We start from the raw sequence: 7,431 nt of genomic DNA, 5'->3' as shown, positions 1-7,431 counted from the left end.
AACAATCAATTTTGAGCCCTTTCTGCATCAACATTTTCATACCAGAAAAATCTTAAATAATTTTTATGCTCACTAGAAATTTCTGCATTTAAGAAAGCTTATCTGCTATATATAATATCTGCTAATATGGCAATATAATTTAATCGGAATCGCAGTAGCACTTCAAATGTTTTGGATATTAGATTTTGCTCTGAATAAAGACAATCATTCAAGGACAATCCATTGTTAGAACAGGAAGCATCAAATGCTGCTTTTATCTTAGTGGTTTCCTTATCTTTTCTTACAACTGGCCTGTGTGCTGACCTGTTTTCCAGATTCCTTAGCAATTGATTGTCAGGAACTCTTTCAATATTTTTATTTACTTCATATTCTTTAAAAATGGCGTCATAATCACTTAACAAATTCTTATCACCCAATCGCCTCTTTAACCTATTCAGTCTAATCTCACTTATTTTATAGCTATCTGGTAAACAATCATGATCTGGCTTAAAAGGCTGCTTAGTTACATATCTCTCACCGTTATGCATAATAACATTTTCGAATTTATGTATCACACACTCATCAGTAGATTCCGTTTTCTCCACACTCCAAAATTTCTTTCTCTCGACCACTTTCCTAATCATGACTACACAATTTTCCAACCAAGGTTTCCAAGTTTACTCTTTCCCTTAATCCAATGTAAAGCCACTTCAGAATCTGTCTAACAACTAACATTACTAATAATTACTCAATTTTCTATTACTCGTTTCACTTCTCCAACTAATTTGCTCAACAGCAAATAGTTCTAACCTAGGAACAGACAACTCTTTCAATGGCGCTACCTTTGTTTTGGCTGCCATTTTTAAATAAATATGTACAACAACTCAGAAAAAAAAATCGAATTTTCGTCACAATCAACACCTTCAACAATTAAATTCTAATTTTATCAAAACTTCCCGAACAAAATCACAAATAAAAAACTCAACTTCAACGTTCAATAATTCAAACTTTTCTTAACTCTTTCTTCTTTCTTTAATCTTTTGATTCGGTATCTCTTTATAGTTTTTCATCGGGCGCCTTGTAAAATCTCGAGGATTGAAAACTGTGCCTTTGGAGAGACTATGTATGTAAACTAGTACAAAATACAAGAGTGTCTATTCAGCTCCACCAACAGAATATATAATAAAAAAGAAGTCTGTGGAGAGCATGCACCAATAAATTATCCATTAACAATAATAACAATAATTAGATTACAAATGCCACATTTAACAACACCCACTTACAATAATTAAATAATAAGTATCACTTTCAACATGCTACTTTACAATTGTTAAATTATTACTGTCACTTTTAACACGCTTCCTTACAACTATTAAATCAAATACAAATATTAAATCATTGGCGTTTGTTCTATAAAGTATCAATCAACTAAATCATGGAAATATATTCCTTCTGAAATCAAAAATGCATATCTGAAGACAGAAAACAGGACTTTTTTTTATCAACAAGATTAGATAATTTATCGAAGAGAAAAATAATAAAGTTTTTGTTGTGTTATTGTTATTAATCTCTTAATCTTTACCTGCTGAGTGAAATCTGGATACCATCTTGCACTTGTAAAAGTTTTTTTTTATTGCTTTTTTATACCAGTACTTTTATTATTGTTGTTGATATTTTTGTTGTCATAGTTATTACTATCATTCTAATAACAATATTAGTATTGTTTTAGTTTTTTTTTTTTTTTTTAATTTAGTTGAATATAATCATTATTGTTATTCTTACTGTTATTAACATTGTTATTTATTCTTATTATTAGAAGTATATTTAATTTATTATTATTTATTTTAATATATATTATTTATTATTATTTATTTTAATAGTACTTTTATATAAAATTATGATCAGAAAAACTCATATATAGTACTGTATAATGTTTTTTTTTTTTTTGTAAACTCATTTATAACCTATGTTTCGGAAAAAGCTTATTAACTAAATATAAAGACCTAGCATCTGAAATTTAGGCGTTTAACTTTAGTGTTTAATTTATTATAAATCAAATGTGGATGCAACTTAAATTAGGCTGTTACTAACAGCCTAGTTTAAGTTGCATCCACATTTGATTTATAAAACATCAACCTGAAGTGAATTATCAACAACAAATTTTCCGAGTTATTCCTTTTAAAGACAAAACAAACTGATTGATAAGGGGACATGGACATATATCTTTATTATTAATTTAAATTTGATTTTTGAAATGGTTTTATATTAAATAAAAATAATACTTTGATAAATTATATTTTTATTATAAAACAGAGAAGAAAAATTGGGTTTCATTGCTAAATTGTTGAGTGTAAATTATGTAGTGTAAGTTATGAAGGTAAACTTAGTAGTTTATTATTGGAATTTGATTTTAACGAAATTGTAAAGATTTTTATTTATTTAACAATATAAAAACAATAAATATAAAAAAATCTAATTTTAAATTTAGGAGTAATGGCATATAGCGCCAGCAATGGCATAAACCGGAAATTCAATTATCACGATTGCAATGACAAGCAAACTGAGATTGGTTACATTTCACTTTAAAACCTCTATTTGTATCATTCATCAATTTAAGTTATTATTTGTTGCAGGTATTTATTTATTGCTCAAAAAAGTTTTTTATTATCTAGAGTTGTTTGTTGCTTGGCCTTAGTTAATTATATTAATATAATTAACTAAGGCCAATATTGAGTAATACCTTTATGGTACCCAGCCAGCATTGACAGACGGGTACCGTATGGTTTTTGTCTGGGCTTACGGGAGCAGGATTTTAACGGGTAAGTGTTTTGGTTTCCGGATGGGACCCACATGTTAAAATCAAGCAAATTTGCTTAATTGGGTTTTAACTGGTTTTTATCAGATCTTTCGCTCTGGGGATTTGACGGGTTTCCCATAAGGTTCCCAAAAGGTCAAAACTGATAATTATAACAAAACTTACTCAGTAATTATTACAAAAATCATAACAAAACTTACTCGATGATTGCCAGTTATAACTCGTACTGCGAGTGAAATAAATTTAAAAATTTAACTTTTATGCATTATATTGTTTGTATACATTATATTTAATTAAAATTGTAATTATATTTAATTAAAATTGTAATTAAAAAGAAATTTTTTTTACGATGTATTTTTTCACTGTGAAACTCCATTAAATAGACATTGTTTTAAAATTTCATTTATTACCATTATGAATGAATTTTTTTAATATATTTTTAAAATAAATTTACAAATTTTAACATATGTTTAACATATGTTCCAGTAACTATGAAACATGAAGTAACTATTCCATTGAGACACTGTTTGCATTTTTAAAATGATCAAAATATAAAGTTTTGTTTCTGCCAGTGGTTGTAATAACTGCTTTGAGTTTAATCAAGACTTTGGTTTAGTAAGAAACATTTAAAAAGAGCAAATAGGTGAACGTTGCGATGGATAGGTTATATTTAGGGAATTTAAAGCTTTTAAATCGTTTTTACAGATCCACTCTTTTCCATTGATTTTTCTATATTGTATGCAAGCAAAAATGACTGATGTTAACGAAGTTTACCCACCATGAGATATAAATATTAGGTGTTTACATATAAATGCAAAAGATAGCTTTATTGTTATGCATCTACCAAATTTTTTAATCATTGATATTATTTGACTTTGATTTAAAATTGTACGCTTGTAATATTAAAAGTAATATCATAATATACATAATATTATTATGTATAAGTTATATATTCTTTATATAAAAGGTATTTATATATAATTATATATTATAATAAATAACATAAATAATATAGTATATGAAAAAATTATATATAATATATATATATATATATATATATATATATATATATATATATATATATATATATATATATATATATATATATATATATATATATATATATATATATATATATATATATATATATATATGAAGACCTCAGTGGAAAAACCGGCGTTGTCACGTTTAAAAAGTATTGAGAAAGTATTTGTTGATCATTAATAAATGTCTTTATTTAAAGCAAAGAAAAAAAAATTTTAGTATAAAAAATTACAAAATGTTTTGTTTTTGAATAAATTTTAAACAAAATAATTATAATATAAATTTTTTTAAATTACTTAGTTTCATTTGCTTTAAATAAAGACTTTTATTAATGATCAATAAAAACTTTCTCAATACTTTTTAATTGTGACAACGCCGGTTTTTCCACTGAGGTCTTCATATATATATATATATATATATATATATATATATATATATATATATATATATATATATATATATATATATATATATATATATATATATATATATATATATATATATTATTTTATATACAAGTTGTTATTATTAATAATTACTTATACTTACAATACTTATATTGTATATACTTATAATACTTAACTTGTGTTTATAATACTGATAAAATTTTTATTGATATGAACTTTTGCAACTTTAACATAAATAACGATAACTAAAAAAAGTTATTATATAGATCATGACCATATTTATTATAATTGAGTTATAGTAAGTTGAACACTGTTTTTGTTTTCCATAACTTAGTTTTAAAATATTGGGATAAAAATATTAATTTCCAGGTCATAGGTCTTATATGATTTGTATCTTATGTATATCTTGTATTTTACAGCTTGTTTAAGAGTATTTCTGCTTGGTGCACTCTGACTGTTAACAATATTTGTATACTGGTATGAGTAAAAGTGACTTTAACTACCAGAATGTATTTTTGATAAATATTAGTAATGACAGGTTAGTAAATATAATTATAATAATAATGGTAATAAATTTTATTAATTTCTATTTAGTGATAGACTTATGTATGATAGAATTGCATGAACTTTGGGAGATAAATATAATGATTTGAGTGAATATTACCTTTGTTTATCACCGCGATTAGAGTAATGTAAAAAAATATTATTTTTATCTAAAGCATATTCCGCAAAAGTTAATATTTTCTAAAGTGTTAAATATTATTATAAAACACGTATTAAAAAAAAACATGTATTGTAAAATAAAAAAATTATTCAAAATTTCAAGTATAAAAAATATATATATAAAAATATATATAAAATATATATAAAAAATATATATATAAAATGTATATATAAAAAGTATTCAAGTATAAAAAAAACACATGTATTATGATAAAGTATATACATCACATTAACTATGTTGTCTGTAAGTTAGGGGTTGCAGCTGATGTTTCAGCTTCAGCTTTAAACTCATTAGCTTCAAATTAAAGCTGAAGCTGATCAAGTCAGTTCAATCAGCTTGATAGCTGATAGTAAAAGAGAATAATACTCCATAAATATTTTATATTAAAAAAACATGTAGGAAATTATTTAATGAAAATCTAAAATAGTGACAAAATTTAAACATACATGTAAGAAATTTGAAATAAAATTTGCAAAAAGTTTTTGCTGTTTATAAATGTTGCTGTCAGAGCCTAGGCCTAGGACTCGCAATTTTGGACAACCCAAATTGGATTTTTAGAGATTTGTTTAAAAAGTGGTGCCCAAAAACCTAATTCAATTTTTGATTATCTTCATAATATTTTGGTAGAGTTCAAAATCCTTTCAAAAGATGGTTTTATCTGTTAAAATATTGAGTATGAAATCAATCATGCTGTTATTATATGTGATGCACCAGTTAAAGCATTTGTTAAGTATATTAGGGGCACAATGGTTATAACTGATGTAAGCGTTGTGTTCAGAAAGGAGAGTGGTGTGACAAGATAACACTCCCACATATTTCATCAATTTTAAGCACTAATTTAGATTTTTGTCATTAAAAGCATTCTGAACATCTTAGTGGTGTGTTAAATGGAATTAAATTTTGACATGGTGATAAAGTTTCCTTTAGCCCTTATGCATCTAGTATGCTTAGGGGTATGCGAAGACTCATCAATTTATGTTTAAATAGCCCAAATGTTGTAAATTGTCTCAGATTACAGTCAATACTTTATTTGGAGGATTGTTCCAGATATGTGAATACATTCCAAGAAAATTTTCTGAAAAACCTAGGTCTTAATTAGATATTAAAAAATGGAAAGCAATTGAACTTAGACTTTTTTTAGTGTACATGTACTGAGCCAGTTATTTAAAAGGGATGATTTAGCCAAAAATCTGCTCAAAACTTTTAGTTCTTTCAATTACAGTTCTAACTTTAAGTTTTATTTTGTTTAAAAAATATGTTGATTTTGCTTGTCAGTTACTTAATCATTTTGTACAGTTATTTGGTGAACTTTAAGTTTATAAGCTCCATTCTTTAATGCATATTGGAAATAATACATTTAAATTTTACGTACTTAATAGATGTCCCTCATTCAAATACAAAACTTTTTCAGATCAATTAGAAAAGCTTGTTAAAAGAACAAAGGGTTGCTCAAATAAACACATACAAGGATATAAACAGAAGTTTAATATTCCTAATTTTGATGGATCAGTAGCCATTGCATTGAGACACTGTTTACAATTTAAAATTATCAAGGTTTAGAATGTTTTGTTTCAGCTAATGAAGGTGATATTTGTTTTGAAATTACAAAAAAAAAAAAAGGTTTATTTAAAAAGGTTTTAAAAAGCAGACGAATCCTGTGACGAATAGGTTATGTTTGAGGAATTTGCATTTTTTTAGTTGTTTTAAATATATATATACAAATAAATATATATATACATATAAATATACATATAAATACATATATATATATATATATATATATATATATATATATATATATATATATATATATATATATATATATATATATATATATATATATATATATATATATATATATATATATATATATATACATATATACAGTGGGTTGCATAAATATAGTCGCTACTTTGTTTGTGTGAAATTTTTGTTTTTTTTACAATTATCTTTGAAATAACTAAATAATATGATTAAAAGTGTGTTAAATGTCTTAATTAATTGATTCTCTATCCAATGTTATATAATTAGAACTCATTAGGTTAACCAGTCTGTAGTAATTATTAATTTAATTAGAACATACCTGTATTTCTAATGTAGCAAAAATATAGAGTCAACTAAAATATAGCGACTTAAGTTGAAATATCTCAACAAAATGTTATTAAAGCGATCTAAAATTTGGTGGTTGATTACTTTGAAACTATATAAACGTTCTTGCAAAAATAAAATTATCATTTTTATATCTTGAGTTTTTCGCATTGGTAATTATTTGGTAAACTAAAAAGACAAAAATGGGCAGAAAAGCTGTTTCATACAAGGTACGATGGCAAATTGTAGTTCTGCTAAATGATAAAATTAAAAAGCCTACGAGAAATAGTTTAAATGTGCAATGTTTTGCTTAAATGTATACAAACAACATTGAAAAACCACGAGCTACATAATGATTTCAAAGATTTACCAAG

At 24.7% G+C, this 7,431-nt stretch overlaps 1 long non-coding RNA gene across 1 annotated transcript in view; it reads left to right on the top strand.

Moving 5' to 3' along the window:
* Window positions 1-2,045: 2,045 nt before the first annotated feature.
* The window catches only part of LOC136084998 (uncharacterized), a 13,290-nt gene continuing 7,904 nt past the window's right edge, over window positions 2,046-7,431 (top strand). Inside the window, exons 1-3 of the long non-coding RNA XR_010640987.1 lie at window positions 2,046-2,356; window positions 2,468-2,612; window positions 4,665-4,783. This is a non-coding gene — a long non-coding RNA (uncharacterized LOC136084998). The remainder of the gene's footprint in view (window positions 2,357-2,467; window positions 2,613-4,664; window positions 4,784-7,431) is intronic.

This window comes from Hydra vulgaris, chromosome 09 (genome assembly GCF_038396675.1).
Source record: "Hydra vulgaris chromosome 09, alternate assembly HydraT2T_AEP".
Taxonomy (NCBI): domain Eukaryota; kingdom Metazoa; phylum Cnidaria; class Hydrozoa; order Anthoathecata; family Hydridae; genus Hydra; species Hydra vulgaris.
This window is presented reverse-complemented; position numbering and strand designations above follow the sequence as displayed.